At 46.8% G+C, this 17,912-nt stretch overlaps 1 pseudogene across 1 annotated transcript in view; it reads right to left on the bottom strand.

Annotated features, from left to right (window-relative positions):
- Positions 1 to 17,652, bottom strand: part of LOC309889495 (delta-1-pyrroline-5-carboxylate synthase-like) — a 30,145-nt pseudogene extending 12,493 nt beyond the window's left edge. The window contains exons 1-5 of the transcript in view: positions 17,554 to 17,652; positions 14,593 to 14,749; positions 12,282 to 12,355; positions 11,951 to 12,059; positions 10,634 to 10,854 (exon numbers count right to left, since the gene is read on the bottom strand). The product of the transcript in view is annotated as a delta-1-pyrroline-5-carboxylate synthase-like (transcript). The remainder of the gene's footprint in view (positions 1 to 10,633; positions 10,855 to 11,950; positions 12,060 to 12,281; positions 12,356 to 14,592; positions 14,750 to 17,553) is intronic.
- Positions 17,653 to 17,912: the final 260 nt, after the last annotated feature.

Here is a 17,912-nt window from a genome sequence, read left to right as displayed (position 1 = left end):
AAGATATTTTTTCTTACTTGATTACTCTCCCTTTCTCCTTCACCACCCCTGTATCCTCCTTGATCACTCTCCCTTCCTCCTTCACCACCCTCTTATCCTCCAAGCTTGTTACAATAGCTCTCCAAGATATTGAATATCCTTGGGATACTCAGACCAGCATAGTCTTGTTGTTCTGCCTCCTGAATGCGCTTCAGGTTCTGCTTAAAGTTAAACAACTACTTAGGAAGCTCATCCGGAGATCTGCTCGGAGGCAGTATAGTTGTGGGTGGCAGGGAGTATGGGAGGATATGGGCAGGCATCTAGAGCAGTTGGCACCCCCAGTGTTTTGGAAATTCACCCCTGAACAACTGCAAAATCCTCAAAAACTGGCAGAATGCTTGAAAAAAAGGTGTCATGATTCTGGCAGTTCCAAAGTAACACAAATCATTGTAACGTGCTGGGGCCTGGCTCATGCCTATCGAGCTGCCATGGATACTGCTATCAACTTAGTGACAGACCCTGCGGCCACTCCAAGCCCTGTGACAGATCCAACGGCCACTGTGACCCCTACGGTGGACTCTGCAGCTGCTCCAGCTCCGGTTCCTGCAGCTGCTCCAGTCCCAGCTCCTGCAGCCGATCCAGCTCCGGCTCCTGCAGCTGCTCCAACTCCAGTTCCTGCAGCCGCTCCAGCTCCTGCAGCTGGGTCAGAGAAACGAGCTGTAGCAGTGCAAGTTGACCCTGCAGAGGGTATTCCAACCCCTGTGGCAGACCCTGTAACAAGGTCAGAGAAATGAGCTGTAGCAGTGCAAGCTGCCCCTGTAGAGAAGGTGAAAAGATGGTATAGAGATTCAGGTCGTTTAGAACGCAGAGAGTCTTCTGCCAAATCTAGGTATAGAGATGACGATGACGCTGGGCCATCAAGGATTCAGGAGGAGGAAGATGAGGATGCTGAGAAATCAACAGTAACTACCCGAAAGCCTATACGAGCGCGAGCTACGAGATGTGCGAAAAGATTTTGGTCGTTGTATAGGTGAGCAGCTTGTCACCTGGCTGCTCCAGTGCTGGGACACTGGAGCCAATTGTGTGGAATTAGACGGCAGGGAAGCCAAGCGACTGGGATCCCTTGCTAGAGATGCAGGCATTGACAAAGCAATTGCAGATGGAGCACAATCTCACAGCCTCTGGAGGCGTCTCCTCTCAGCTGTGAGGGAAAGGTATCCCTTCAAGGAAGAACTTTTATGTCTACCAGGCAAGTGGACCACTATGGAGAAGGGAATCCAGTACCTGAGAGAATTAGCCGTACGGGAAGTGATTTATGAGGATCCAGACCTCAGACAAACATCCAAAGATCCAGATGAAGTCAGGTGTACGCGACCCATGTGGCAGAAGTTTGTACGGAGTGCACCACCATCATATGCCAGCTCATTGGCAATAATGGCCTGGAAAGAGGATGAGGAACCCACAGTGGATGAAGCGGCTAAACAACTCCGGCAGTACGAAGAAAGTCTCTCCTCTTCCTTACAGGCCTGCGTCTCAGCTGTGGAGAAACTTTCTGAAGAGTTCCACCAACTGGAAGAGAATCTATCTTCCTCCCCACCTGAACCAACCAGTGTCCACCGACCAAAAGAGAACACTGTGGAGAAACTTTCTGAAAAGGTTCACCAACTTGAAGAGAGATTATTCTCCTCTGCACCTGTACAGAGCAGTGTCTCAGCTATCAGGGGTAGGCGTTCATCCACACAAGGAAGACGATATGGTGGGTACTCACCCCGTGCCACCCTGTGGTTTTATTTACGAGACCATGGAGAGGACATGAGAAAATGGGATGGAAAATCTACCGCGACCCTAGAGGCAAGGGTACGTGAGTTGCAAAAGAAAACAATCAAGAAAAAGGGATTCTCTGAAAAGTTTGCTGCTCCAACTTCCAGCAGACAGTCCTTCAAACACAGAAACAAAGAAGATTCCGACCAGGATTAGGGAGGCCCTGCCTCCAGCCAGGGGGAGGAAAGGGACAATCGAGTTTATTGGACTGTGTGGATTCGATGGCCTGGCACGTCAGACGCACAGAAGTATAAGGCTTTAGTAGACACCGGTGCACAATGTACTCTAATGCCATCGAGCTATAAAGGACCAGAGCCCATCTGTATTTGTGGAGTGACAGGGGGATCTCAGCAGTTGACTGTATTGGAGGCTGAAGTGAGTCTGACTGGGAATGAGTGGGAAAAGCACCGCATTGTGACTGGCCCGGATGCTCCATGTATCCTTGGCATAGACTATCTTAGAAGAGGATATTGCAAGGACCCAAAAGGGTTCCGGTGGGCTTTTGGTATAGCTGCCTTAGAGACAGAGGGCATTAAACAATTATCTACCTTGCCTGGTCTCTCAGAGGACCCCTCTGTTGTGGGGTTGCTGAGGGTCGAAGAACAGCAAGTGCCAATCGCTACCACAACTGTGCACCGGCGGCAATATCGCACTAACCGAGACTCCCTGATTCCCATCCATAAGCTAATTCGTCAATTGGAGAGCCAAGGAGTGATCAGCAAGACTCATTCACCTTTCAATAGTCCCATATGGCCAGTGCGAAAGTCTAATGGCGAGTGGAGACTAACAGTGGACTATCGTGGCCTGAACGAAGTCACGCCACCACTGAGTGCTGCAGTGCCGGACATGCTGGAACTTCAGTATGAACTTGAATCGAAGGCAGCCAAGTGGTACGCCACAATTGATATCGCTAATGCATTTTTCTCCATCCCTCTAGCAGCAGAGTGCAGGCCACAATTTGCTTTCACTTGGAGGGGAGTCCAATATACTTGGAATCGGCTTCCCCAGGGGTGGAAACACAGCCCTACCATTTGCCATGGACTGATCCAGTCTGCGCTGGAGCAGGGGGAAGCTCCTGAACACCTGCAGTACATCAATGACATTATTGTGTGGGGTGACACAGCAGAGGAAGTTTTCGAGAAAGGGAATAAGAAAGAGAATAAGTCCACATCCTTCTGAAAGCCGGTTTCGCCATAAAACAAAATAAAGTCAAAGGACCTGCACGAGAGATCCAGTTTTTAGGAATAAAATGGCAAGATGGACGTCGTCAGATCCCAATGGATGTGATCAACAAAATAACAGCTATGTCTCCACCAACTAGCAAAAAAGAAACACAGACGTTCCTAGGTGTTGTGGGGTTTTGGAGAATGCACATCCCAAATTACAGTCTGATTGTAAACCCGCTCTACCAAGTAACCCGTAAGAAGAATGAGTTTGAATGGGGCCCTGAGCAATGACAAGCTTTGTAGTGGGTTTACGTGGCAAGGTTTTGGTAGCAGGGGGCCATAGGGGTGGTTTCTGTGAGAAAGATCTAGAAGCTGCCCCATGTTTGGGAAGGGCCCCATTGTTTTCCAGAGCTGAGCCAATAAGCGATGTTGTTTGCGCCTCTGTGAGAGCATATTTAAGACAGGGAAAAAAATGTTGCGCCACACAGCAGCCGGGAGAGTCAAGGGAGTGAGAAAACAGCCTTGCAGGTGCCAAGGTCAGTGTAGAGGGAGGGGGAGAGGTGCTCCAGGCGCCGGAGCAGAAGTCCCCTGCGGCCTGTGGTGAGGACCATGGTGAAGCAGGATGTCCCCCTGCAGCCCATGGAGTACCACAGTGGAGCAGGGTTCCATGCTGCAGCCCGTGGAGGAGACCACGGTGGAGCAGGTGGCCCTGCACTGACGGAGGCTGCCGGCTGTGGAAGACCCCTGCTGGAGCAGATTCCGGGCCAGACCTGTAGCCCGTGGAGAGGAGACCATGCAGGAGCAGTTGACCTGGCAGGAGCTGCTGCCCGTAGGGGAGCCAGGTTGGAGCAGTTTTCTCCTGAGGGATGGACCCCATGGTACGGACCCATATCCGGAGCAGTTCTGGAAGAGCTGCTGCCTGTGGGAAGCCCACGCCGGATCAGTTCATCAAGGACTGCATCCCGTGGGTGGGACCCCACAGCACAGGGGACGAGAGTGACCAAGAAGGAGCGGCAGAGAAGAAGTGCTGTAGACTGACCATAACCCCCATTCCCCCGCGCCTCTGGGGGGGAGGAGGTGGAAGAGGGTGGATGGGGGGGAAGGTGCTTTTGGTTTTTTTTTCCCTTCGTTTTCTCACTTCTCTCGCTTGTTAGTAATAGGCAATAAATCTTACTATCTCCTTATGCCGAGTCTGTTTTGCCTGTTACAATAATTATTGTGTGATTTTTTTCGTCCTTATCTCAACCCTTGAGCCCTTTTCACATATTTTCTCCCCATTCCTCTTTGAGGAGGGGGAGTGAGAGAGCGGCTGTGGTGGAGCTCGGCTGCCCGCTCGAGCGGAACCACAACAGCCTTTGAACAAATCAAGCAGGAAATAGTTCATGCAGTAGCCCTCGGGCCAGTTCGAACAGGAACAGATGTTAAGAATGTGCTCTACACTGCAGCTGGGGAGAACGGCCCCACCTGGAGCCTCTGGCAGAAAGAACCTGGGGAAACTCGAGGTCAGCCCCTGGGGTTTTGGAGTCGGGGATACAGAGGATCTGAGGCCCGCTATACTCCAACTGAAAAGGAGATATTGGCAGCATATGAAGGAGTTCGATCTGCTTCGGAGGTGGTCGGTACTGAAGCGCAGCTCCTCCTAGCACCCCGATTGCCAGTACTAGGCTGGATGTTCAAAGGAAGGGTCTCCTCTACGCATCATGCAACTGATGCTACATGGAGCAAGTGGGTTGCACTGATTACTCAGCGGGCTCGAATAGGAAACCCCAGTCGCCCAGGAATATTGGAAGTCATTATGGACTGGCCAGAAGGCAAATACTTTGGGATATCATCAGAGGAGGAGGTGGGTCGTGCTGAAGAAGCCCCACTGTACAACCAGTTACCAGAGAATGAAAAGAAATATGCCCTGTACACTGATGGGTCCTGTCGTATTGTGGGGAAGCATCGGAGATGGAAGGCTGCTGTATGGAGTCCTACGCGACGAGTTGCAGAAGCTGCTGAGGGAGAAGGTGAATCGAGTCAGTTTGCAGAAGTGAAGGCCATTCAGCTGGCTTTAGACATTGCTGAACGAGAAAAATGGCCAGTTCTCTATCTCTACACCGATTCATGGATGGTAGCAAATGCCCTGTGGGGATGGTTACAGCAATGGAAGCAAAACAACTGGCGGCGTAGGGGCAAACCCATCTGGGCTGCTGCATTGTGGCAAGATATTGCTGCTCGGGTAGAGAACCTGGCTGTGAAAGTACGCCACGTAGATGCTCATGTGCCCAAGAATCGGGCTACTGAAGAACATCAAAACAACCAGCAGGTGGATCAGGCTGCTAAGATTGAAGTAGCTCAGGTGGACCTGGATTGGCAGCATAAAGGTGAATTATTTATAGCCCGATGGGCCCATGACACCTCAGGCCATCAAGGTAGAGATGCAACATACAGATGGGCTCGTGATCGAGGGGTGGACCTGACCATGGATGCCATAGCACAGGTTATTCATGACTGTGAAACATGTGCTGCAATCAAGCAAGCCAAACGGTCAAAGCCTCTTTGGTATGGAAGACGATGGCTGAAATATAAATATGGAGAGGCCTGGCAGATTGATTACATCACACTCCCTCAAACTCGCAATGGCAAGCGCCACGTACTTACAATGGTGGAAGCAACCACCGGATGGCTGGAAACATATCCTGTGCCTCATGCCACCGCCTGAAAGACTATCCTGGGCCTTGAAAAGCAAGTCCTATGGCGACATGGCACCCCAGAAAGAATAGAGTCAGACAATGGGACTCACTTCCGAAACCGAAACAACCTTATAGACACTTGGGCCAAAGAGCATGGTATTGAATGGGTATATTGCATCCCCTATCATGCACCAGCCTCCGGGAAAGTTGAACGATACAATGGACTGTTAAAGACTACATTGAAAGCAATGGGCGCTGGGACATTCAAAAATTGGGATACGCATTTGGCAAAGGCCACCTGGTTAGTCAATACTAGGGGATCTGCCAACTGACCTGCCCAATCAAACCTGTTACATACTGTAGATAGGGATAAAGTTCCTGTAGTGCATGTAAGAAATATGCTGGGTAAAACAGTCTGGGCTACTCCTGCCTCAGGAAAAGGCAAACCTATTCGTGGAATTGCTTTTGCTCAGGGACCTGGATACACTTGGTGGGTGATGCAAAAGAACTGAGAGGTTCGGTGTGTACCTCAAGGGGATTTAATACTGGGTGAGAATAGCCCATGAATTGAATTGTACCATGTTAATCACCATATAATACTGTATGTTATCACTACCATGACTACTATATACCCTAAATGAAAATGGTGACTAATTAGAATGTATAGAAAAGAGTGTAACCTGAGCATGACATAAATGGTATGGAATAAGGGGTGGATAGATGTCCTGGTTTCAGTTAGAACAGAATTAATTTTCTTCCTAGTAGCTGGTGGAATGCTGTGTTTTGGCTTGGGATGAGAAGAGTGTTGATAACACCCCGATCTTTTAATTGTTGCAGAGCAGTGCTTATACCAAGCCAAGGACACCTCAGACTTTTGCTCTGTCCTGCCAACAGGCAGGCTGGGGGTGCAGTAAGAGCTGGGAGGGGACAGATCCAAGACAGGTGACCCAAACTAGCCAAAGGGGTATTCCATACCATCTGACGTCATGCTAAACAATATATGGGGGTTCAATGATTCTTCCCTCCAGGTTTTTATTAAGACCTTGTCTCCTGGTTCTATCTTATGAATAGCAAATCCTAAAGGTGGTGTTTGAGCCATCACTCCAATTTCTCTTAGCTCTTGTAATCTCCTTCCAATAGTAATTATATATTTCTGGATGCTACGACCCTCAACTACATTGTTGCCTAGAGGCATCCCTTGAGAATAAGGCATACCATATAACATTTCATATGGCGATAATCCAGTCTCACTGTGTGGTTTAGTTCTTATGTTTAGAAGTGCCAATGGTAAGCATTTCATCCAGGGCATTTGTGTCTCGATCATTGATTTAGCCAATTGTTGTTTTATTGTTTGATTCAATTCAATTCAATGATTTCTACTTTCCCTGAGCTTTGTGGGTGCCACGGAGTATGGTATTCCCACTGAATACCCAATGATTGACAGAATACTTTTATTATTTTAGAAGTAAGGTGTGTGTCCTGAGCAGAGTCAATGTACTGGATTATCCCATATTTAGGTATCAGGTATTCTAATAGAATTTTTACCACCATTTGTGCCGTAGCTCATGCTACGGGATAAGCTTCTACCCATTGCATTAAATGATCTACTATTACCAGTACATACTTTATCCTCCCTACCTTGGGCAATTCAGTGAAATCAACTTGTACTCTCTCGGAAGGCCCATAAGCTGTTTTTCTCCCTCCCGTGGCTGCTTGTCGAAACACTTTCTTATTTATCTTCTGACAAGGTAAGCAACGTGGTGTAATTGGCTTTGCTATTTCAAAAAAAAAAAAAAAAAAAAAAAAAAAAAAAAAAAAACATGTAACCAAACTGTTTTAGCAAATGATCAGTTAACACCTTTGTACCCCAATGTGTTTGTGCATGCAAACGTCCCAATATTTGCTTCGCGTAAGCTTTTGGCAGTATCTCTCGCCTGTCTGGCAGCGTCCATTTTCCTTGTTCTAACTTAGCCCCTATTTTCTCCAGTTTCGTTTGTTTGTTTTGTTTTCCATTGCATTTCAAAGTTGGTCCAAAAGTTCCATAGGGGTTTCTTTTGGACCTTGTTGGAACTGATTCTCCATTCCCAATTTAACCAGATTTTGGTATTTACCGTTCATTATTTCCGGGGTGGCTATAGTCTCAGTGGGGGGTCGGTCAGGGGAATGCAATTGTCAACAGTTCCCTGAGCGGTCCCATCGGCAATCTGAGCTCACTCATAAACTCAGGTTGTTTTAAGAGTTAGCTGCCCTTCTGTTTCCATGACAACTCTCTCGGACCCATCATGGTCCCTCTGCCCCAAAGGGCTCACACCGGTGATTTTGAGATCACAGCCTCCTGTTGAGGCAGAACTATTAACATTCCTACATCCTCTTTCCCTGCTCATTCAACTTCAAACAGCTCTGTTAAATACTACATGCCACACCTTTAACACCGTCCACAACTCTTTTAACACTTCCTTTTATCTTTCTCCAGCCTGTACTTTTCTCATGCCAACACCAAAGGCTCAGTCAAGGGCCAATTAATTCCACTCCTTTTCTCTCTAAGATGCTGAAACAACGTATCAGTATACTACACTTCATCCTATTTTCCTTCTCTCCTCAAAAACATTAGTTGCAAGATAGTGTTACAGTCGACTGATCCATAAAGTGGCCATTTAGCTTATGTAGTGGCCACCACTGATTGCAATACTTAGTGGAAGTCCTCTTCCTTTCTGCGCTCCAAGTTCTAACAATATCCTTCGAATGTGCCAATATGCACCCAAGGAGGCTTTCTTTAAAACGTCTTTGTTTTGGATATTACTCATTTCTTTGATTTTCCATTCCCTTTTATTTATTTATTACTGTTCCTTATTAGTTGCCGCCCTTTGTTTCAATTTCCACGCAAACCTTTTTACTATCTTTTCCTAATCTTCTTCCCAAATGTCCCAGTTCTCTGGGATTAAATGCTTCTTCCCGCATACAAACTTTACTATTTCAGATTATTAAGGAGCCCCGTTCCAATCATAAATCCACGGAACTTCAGGAAAAGAGCTGAAGCACTCAGCCTTCCGTCTTCTAGACGAACATGACCACCTTTTCCACAAAATTTACATTTCAACAGGACCGAATTTCAAGCCGAATGCCGATTTTTCTCATGCACTTTCTTAGTAAGCCCATACAAAACAAGGGATCACTCCTGTGTATCCGTCAATATGGGGGCTTTAAAAAGGTATTGAGGCCTAAATAAATTTGCTCTCCCCCTTCTTACCGGATTCCCAGGGCTCAAACCCGAACCACCAAAGAAATGACTCTCTCCGTTCTACCGCTTCGATAATCAGTCAGCCCCCTCCCCCTCTCCAGTACTTGGGAAACTGACCAAACACCACAGCAAATACACCAAGGCTTCTAAACTGTTAGTTACTTAGATAATGCTCCCGCCTTTTTTCTTGTCACACTCAAAGCATTTAAGAGCAAAAATAGGATCACAAGATACACTGCCAGGCCCACATATTGGGCACCACCAATCAACACTTGGATAAAACAGCACTTCTTTTCAGTCTGTCACGCGCTTCGTTCGTCTCCGGCCGCTCCCCTCACGGAGAACACGGAACCGCGGATCGGAACTCCACACTCGCTTCTCAGCTCACTAGAAGCTAAACTGTTAGTCTGCAATTGTTTCACCTTTACTGCAACTCAAGACTGAACTCTGAGCACTGACTGAATTCCGTGTATGCTATTTCCAGCTAGCTATCAGGCACACACTACTCCTTGGAGAAGTCAAATTTCCTCTGTAATTGCTTACCCAAACCAGTATGAGATGCAATAGTAAACTATGGAGGAAGCAACCTCTCCTCTGCACTCAGAGTCCATCCTACTATCAGCTACAGCATGGGAGAGAAACCATAGTGTTCAGATGCAGAGGTATCAAAGATGATCCTCTGAAGTTACATTGGAGAACTTGAGGATGGGGGCTGGCAGGAAGAAAAGTAACAAGACAAGCCATCCTAAGTCTGTTTAAAAAAAAAAAAAAAAAAAAAAAAAGTTGGGGGGTGAGGGTGGGAAGCCAGTAATAGTCAGCCTGATAAAACAAATGAGATAAAGAAGAGGAGAATGGGAGAGTTTGGCTATGCAAGGCAAGAGACCCAGGAGGCAAAGGTTGGAGTCTAGGAAGGCAGACTAGAATTTGGCAAGTAAACATACTGGTTTTCTGTGAAGAACAGAGCGAGCAGCAAGGAAGCAATAATGGCAGAAAGGGAGGCTAGTGCCTTTTCCTTTCACATGAACTTTGCCTAGAGCAGACTCCCCTTCAGTACGAAACGAGGACAAACACTCACAAAATTCAGTTATGAAATATGAAGCTGCCCTTCAGCAGTCTCTTTTTAAGTGCCCATACCCATCCCTTGCTCCTCAAATACTTGCTCATATGTTAGAGAAATGCTCAATCAGTCTTGCTAAAAATACTGGCAGTAAGTGCCTAGATTTAGCTTTTACACGTTTATGGAAAGATATTCTGCCTCAGTGCAAACATGAAGTATCAGTATGGGACAGACCACTCAAAGCCTAGAACTTCTACTTCATGCTGATCTTTTTCAGCATATATTCTTAACAGTTGCAGTTTGTTATTAACAACCTATATTAAACATTTGATGTTTAATCGTAGCCTGCAATTCAACTGTAGTCAGCATGGACAGAAAAGTGCTCATTGGTAAGAGCCTTGTAAGTTGCAAGTTAAGCAGGGAAGCTACGTGATAAAACACAGGCAGAAATTGCACCACCTGAATGTAAGCTAACTCCTTCTCTATGTTGGGTATCAAAAACCAACGCTGAATAACTCTCAACATTGCAGAAGCAAGTCCCAAGAAGTAGAAAAAAAAAAAATGGGATGACAGCAGAATTCATTTCAGAAGAATACAAGCAGAAGTCTTTTGAGGCAAGACTTCTTGCAGCCTTCCAATAACTCACCAGTAGAAATACACTTTTGTTATCAAAGATCTCTCTGCCCTCCTCACATACCTGTGGAAGACAGTCTGGACGGGACTCAAAAAAAAAAATCGCAAGAAGGACCCCAACAGGCACTGTCACCTGCTCCAACTCTAGATCTTTTGCTATGCGTGTTCTCCGAACTATGCTGCCGACGCTGTCCTGTGAAGATGCTGCAATCTGACATAGCCCAACAGCCAAGCTGTTCAGCTTTGATGTAGACAGACGTTTCAACAAAGGAAGTGCCAATCTTCCTAGAAGAAAGAAAAAATTGTGCTCAAGATAGATTTATCTGTCTAGTTTCAAGAAAAAGTGACCTAATGGTCAAACCAGGAAAAAAATCCACTGTTTCCCACACCGCAGCAAGAAACCTACCTAAGATGAACAATGTAAAGCATTAAGTTTAGTAGCTACAATCAAACTGCTCCAATTTGACAAAGCTTTCACCTACCATCACATATACACCTAATACGATATGAATGATTTGTATATGAAGTAACATCCGCAAAGACAAAGTTTGTCCTATTTCTAGTACTGTTACACAACTGTGTACCTGAATTTCTTACAAATTTCTACCCTTGAAATATTCCTGGAAGGTTTGGGCAGTAATTGCCTCTTTCTATTTCACAGATAGAAATCCCAAAGAGCAAAGGAACGCATAGCATTTCAGATTGGGCAAGAGCTGCCGGAGTTTTCTAGTCTGAACACATTCAGGTAGGAAGTTTACTCGGAAATGTCCCTCCAGGCATTCTCCTCAGTACAAAATGGTTGCCATATGTCTTTTACTGACCTTTACAATTTCTGATGCGCCAGTTACACACATTTTCTAACCCAAGACCAGCTGATGCACCACTCTTACACAAAAGAATGGATTTAGTCTATGCTGCCTGAACTATACTTTCCTCAGTCAGAAGGTAAGGTGGTTCTTTCTGGAAAGCATCATTTTTAAGTAACAACCTTCCCCACAGGGGCCAAACATTACGTTAACCAGCCCAGGAGAATATTCATGCTGTTTCATGCATGATGATAACAGGGAAGATACTTGCTAGATTTAATTTCTAAAGTGAGCCTCCTTTGGCAAAAGAAAACACTATTCTTAGTTTTTTAAACAATGCTGTGGGTTGCTGCTTTCAAAGGCCTCTCCATCCTCTCTGATAGAGACAGCTCTTATGCAATTACAGAAGCTGCAGCTGCTTACACTGACAAGCTCTCAAAGTCCTGGGCTCCCTAATCTGTGACGGCCATAATATCCAATTGTAGGTGACAGACTACTCTAGTCCTGCTCCTTTCCTTTGAGGCCCAGAAAAGCTCATGACAACAGGTGTTCCATGAAAGGACCCATAATATTACCTTTATTTTCAGCTTCTTCTAAGTCCTTTTTGTTTGCCAAGAGAATTTCTTCTCTCTGATCAGTTAATAAGTCAGCGAGATGATAAAAAAAAAAAAAAAAAAAAAATCTCTGCTCTCTGAAAGAGAAGTGTCTGAACTGCATTCTTACACAAACTCCATGGTGTTTGACATCTGGCTCACTTCAGCTCATTCCTACTGACACATCTTCTCACTGTCTTGATGTCCTGAATACTTGGAGCCAGCTGATTTTTTCCAGGACCCATTTGTGTTATAAGCCTGTATTTTAAAGCTTGCCACATGTTCACAGCCTTAAAGAGCGAGGACATCTCACCTGCTCAGGCTGCAGAGCTGCCAGGGTCCTGCCACTGGCTCAAGACATTCCACCCTGCTGCTCTACTGTAGGGCCTGCCGAAACAAACACACACACAAACAACCACAAGACATGCAGACAAAGGTTACAGCCCACGTGGAAGGAAATGAACACTAACCTTTCAACTTTCAACTCCTTACTCAAAGCAGGAAAACAGGTACGGTCTTAAGAGACAAAGAAGTTTACTGTATGCCACAACAGGAAAATCTGTATCAGATACCAAAATGCTGCCATGGTCCCCGAGCATAGCCCTTTTCAAGGCATCACAGAGATTCAGTAAGATCATCCATGTCGTAGGGGACAAACAAGTATACAACCTGTATCAAAAAGACTTGACAAAGAGCAAAAGAATACAAGGACAGCTAAATCTCAGGGCATGGGAGGCTACTGAAAACAGGGAGGCATCCTTTGAAAAAGTTTAATTATATAACTACTGAAAAGAGAAAAGATTGCAAAACAACCTGGGAATGTGCAAACAATACAGGAAGCCAAAACCAGCCTGAGCAACAGCTTGCACAATAGCTGCTCTCTGCTCTGTGTACATTGAAGGGCTCCTACAGAGGAAAGGTTTTTTTCTTGGCACTGATGTCAAAAGAATCCATCTCAAACTGAAATGATACAGAACAAGTTTTGAAACAGAAACTGAAGTAACAAGTCAAAAGGCAGCATTTCACTAAGGAGTTCTCAAGGAGCTCCTGGATAAGCTACGTTTTCACTTTTAACTCTTGAAATTGTCTGTAGAACAGATGACTTGACATGTGACTAATATGCCTGGACTTCTATTCAAGAAGTGTCCTACAGAAATTGCCAGAGCAGGAATTCCCACAGTAAGGAAAATAACAGGAGGTATAGTGGGAAGCGTAAGAAAAGAACTAGGGGACACTTGATTAATAAAACTTAATGAAGGACTGTTAAAACAGCTTTTTAAAGCAAGGTCATACTTTATAACATGGCGTGTATTTTTGTGTTCTTTGAACACAAAAGGGGTGTTGGACCAGGTGACCTCTGGAGGTCCTTCCAACCTCAACCAACCTGTGATTCCTTTGCAGCCACTATGCAACAAAATAGCAAGTACAATTCACAGCAGATAAACATGAAGCAATGCAGAGACAAAAGGGGAAATCAGGCCTTGGTAGTGCACATAATCCTATGAAAACATCACTTCAATGCTCATCAGCGTTGAACAGCAACTTCCCTGTTTAAGCTTTTGGAGAAGGCCTAGGAAAGGCAACAAAAACCATCCACAATCTAATCAAAGCTCAAAGTTAGCCTTGCTATCTCATAAACTGAAGGTTCACTTGCATCTCGGACGCTACACAAAATTTTATTTTCGCTCACCTTAAAAAGGTCACAGTAGAATAAAAACAGTTTCAGCCAAGAGAAACAGGGATCGACAGATTTTTGGAACAGTTTCTGTAGAAAAGGACTAAGAAAACACCTTTTTCATGTGAAAAAGTGATGAGGGAAAAGACAATGTCTCATCATAGAAGTTGAACAGAGATTGATCACCCATGTTCTCTTTCCATACAGAAGGTGGGGGCATCAAAAGCTAGCAGGAAGCAAATTTCACTCCTCCTGCCCACAGGCACACACAAAATAAAGGAAGTAGTTCTTCACATAGTGCTAGCTCCAGAGTTTACACACAATACCTGGTTAAGGCTCATGACTCCTGTGACCCATGGATGCTAAGTGTTTACATGGGTCCAAAGGATATGGCCAATTTTTACAAGAAATCCATTAAACATTTTTATACTCCAAGGCATTTGCTTGTCTTACAGTGCAAGTCACGAGTATCACTCTATACTTGTTCTATTCTGCTAAGATCACAGATCTTTGGTCTGACTTTCTGCGGCCCTTGTTACATTGTCACAGCAACACAGAGGCAGGAAAACATTGCTACATACAGTAACAAAAGACTGAGTCATAAAAAGAACTTAGGATAAAAAATGAAACCGCACACTATCTTAGTTCAGCACTACATTCTATATGCATGCTTTCACCCTGAAATCATCAATAAGAGATGATAACCTCTAAGATTGAAAACAAGACAAACTCTACTTAGTTCTTTGAATGCAAGGCTGATGCAGCAAGTCATCAGCTGGAAGGAACCCAAGCAGAGGATTCAAGATATTCCATTCCAACACTGAAAATTACCTTTCCAAAGCTGCTTGTCAAGCAGAGCATAGCTTCCCATTTGTTGAACAGACAGGCCTAGCCAAATTTCAACCCTAAACTTCCAGGGAATCTCTACAGCTCCCAGCATACATATTACTTCCATACTCTCCTGTAGGTATTACCTCTGAAAAAAAAGTTCCAACTTTCTTCCCTTCTACAATATCTGTGATGACATGACCCGAGATTTTCGTGTAGACTCCATTTACAATCACTACAGAGGTGCCTCCTCGAAGGGCCCACAAAGCTGCTGTCACCTACAGTGAAGGATAGAGCCAGTTCCTGAAAATGCACTTGTTATTTGAATCCCCATCCTCAACAAGAATTCTTATGTTGGAAAAAGCCCTTAAGACCATCAAGTCCAAGCATCAACCTGATGCTACCACTAAATCATATCCCTAAGTGCTATGTCCACACGTCTCTTAAATACTTCTAAGAATGGGGACTCTACCACTTCCCCAGGCAGCCTGTTCTAATGTCTAACCACCCCTTCCATGAAGAAATCACAGAATTTCTGGGTTGGAAGAGACCTCAAGGTCATCGAGTCCAACCTCCAACCTAACGCTAACAGCCCTCCACTAAACCATATCCCTAAGCTCTACATCTAAACGTCTTTTGAAGACTTCCAGGGATGGTGACTCCACCACTTCCCTGGGCAGCCTGTTCCAGTGCCTCACAAACCTTTCAGTGAAGAAGTTCTTGCTAACATCTAACCTAAAACTCCCCTGGCTCAACTTAAGCCCATTCCCCCTCGTCCTGTCACCAGGCACGTGGGAGAACAGGCCAACCCCCACCTCGCTACAGCCTCCCTTGAGGTACCTAAAAAGAGCGATAAGGTCACCCCTGAGCCTCCTCTTCTCCAGGCTGAACAAGCCCAGCTCCCTCAGCCGCTCCTCGTAGGACTTGTTCTCCAGGCCCCTCACCAGCTTTGTCGCCCTTCTCTGCACCCGCTCAAGCACCTCGATGTCCTTCTTGTAGCGAGGGGCCCAAAACTGAACACAGTACTCGAGGTGCGGCCTCACCAGAGCTGAGTACAGGGGGACGATCACCTCCCTAGCCCTGCTGGTCACGCTGTTCCTGATACAAGCCAGGATGCCGTTGGCCTTCTTGGCCACCTGAGCACACTGCTGGCTCATATTCAGCCGACTATCCACCATCACTCCCAGGTCCTTCTCTGCCTGGCAGCTCTCCAACCATTCCTCTCCCAGCCTGTAGCTCTGCTTGGGGTTATTGCGCCCCAGGTGCAGGACCCGGCACTTGGCCTTGTTAAACTTCATGCAGTTGACCTCAGCCCATCGGTGCAGCCTATCCAGATCCTCCTGCAGAGCTTTCCTACCCTCGAGCAGATCGACACACGCACCTAACTTGGTGTCATCTGCGAACTTACTGAGGGTGCACTCGATGCCCTCGTCCAGATCATCGATGAAGATATTAAAGAGGACCGGCCCCAGCACCGAGCCCTGGGGGACGCCACTAGTGACTGGCCTCCAACTGGACTTGGCTCCATTCACCACGACTCTTTGGGCCCGGCTATCCAGCCAGTTTCTAACCCAACGAAGCGTGCGCCAGTCCAAGCCAAGAGCAGCCAGTTTCTTGAGGAGAATGCTGTGGGAGACGGTGTCAAAAGCCTTGCTGAAGTCAAGGTAGACCACATCCACAGCCTTTCCCTCATCCACCCAGTGCGTCACTCTGTCATAGAAGGAGATCAGGTTCGTCAGGCATGACCTGCCTTTCATAAAGCCATGCTGACTGGGCCTGATCGCCTGCTTGCCCTGCAAGTGCCGCGTGATGACTCTCAAGATAATCTGCTCCATGAGCTTCCCTGGCACTGAGGTCAAACTGACAGGCCTATAGTTTCCCGGGTCTGCCCTCCGGCCCTTCTTGTAGATGGGCGTCACGTTTGCCAGCCGCCAGTCAATTGGGACCTCCCCTGATAGCCAGGACTGTTGATAAATGATGGATAGTGGCTTGGCCAGCTCCTCTGCCAGTTCCCTCAGTACCCTTGGGTGGATCCCATCCGGCCCCATCGACTTGTGCACATCTAAGTGCCGTAGCAGGTCACCAACCAGTTCTTCATGGATAATGAGGGCCACATCCTGCTCCCCATCCCCTTCCACCAGCTCAGGGTACTGAGTATCCAGAGAACAACCGGTATTGCCGCTAAAGACTGAGGCAAAGAAGGCATTGAGCACCTCCGCCTTTTCCTCATCTCTTGTAACTAAGTTTCCCCCCGCATCCAGTAAAGGATGGAGATTCTCCTTAGTCCTCCTTTTTGTGTTGATGTATTTATAGAAACGTTTTTTGTTATCTTTAACGGCAGTAGCCAGATTGAGCTCCAGATGAGCTTTGGCCTTCCTAATTTTGTCCCTGCACAGCCTCGCTACATCCTTATAGTCCTCCCTAGTGGCCTGCCCACTTTTCCAAAGCTTATAAACCCTCTTTTTCCTCCTAAGATCAAGCCACAATTCTCTGTTGAGCCAGGCCGGTCTTCTTCCCCGCCAGCTCGTCTTTGGGCACGTGGGGACAGACCGTTCCTGCGCCATTAAGACTTCCCTCTTGAAGAGCGCCCAGCCTTCCTGGACCCCTCTGCCCTTCAGAACCACCTCCCAAGGGACTCCACCAACTAGTGTCCTGAGCAGCTCAAAGTCAGCCCTCCGAAAGTCCAATACAGCGGTTTTACTGGTCCCCTTCCTGGCCTCGCCAAGAATAGTGAACTCCACCATTGCGTGGTCACTCTGCCCAAGACAGCTCCCGACGATCACGTCCTCCACCAGTCCTTCTCTGTTTGTGAAGAGAAGGTCTAGCGGGGCACCACCCCGGTAGGTTCACTTATGCTTAATGCTTATTTAGTATCCAGGTATCCAGTGTTGGTCAATAGAGTTGTTCCTCCCTAGGGGTAGGGCTTAGCATTTCCCTCTCCTGAACTTCAAAAGGTTCCTGCCTGCCCCTATCTGCAGCCTGTCAAGGTTCCTCTGAAGGCACCACCCCCACCCTGCACAAGGGCCATTTCCACAGAAGCCACCAACCACCCGCCGCCTCGCCCCCTCCCTATCCGGCCCACCCTGGCGCACCACCGACCACCAACCTCGTTGCGGCACCCCTCCTCGGCGTCCCGGCCTGCCCTGACAGCTTCTGCCCATGGCACCGGCAAGCCCTGCATGCCGCTTCTGCCCTGGGTTCCTCCAAGCCAATCACACAGTGCTTCCACCCTGATTGAAGACAGGCCCTGGCATCACTTCCGCCCCAGGTTCCCAGCCAAGCACAGAGTGTCCCCACAGACACACCAGAGCAAACACACAAAGTAACATTGACATCCTACCCGTAAACATGCCATAACAATTACTCACCTGAGAAAGAACTGCATGCAATAAAGGCACCTAGTACTACATAAGTTTATTCTAACAGATCCTACTAGCTGTT

The sequence above is a fragment of the Aythya marila genome (assembly GCF_965140915.1).
Source record: "Aythya marila genome assembly, chromosome: W".
Classification (NCBI taxonomy): domain Eukaryota; kingdom Metazoa; phylum Chordata; class Aves; order Anseriformes; family Anatidae; genus Aythya; species Aythya marila.
The sequence above is the reverse complement of the archived record's forward strand: the minus strand, read 5'-3'. Positions and strand labels throughout refer to the sequence as shown.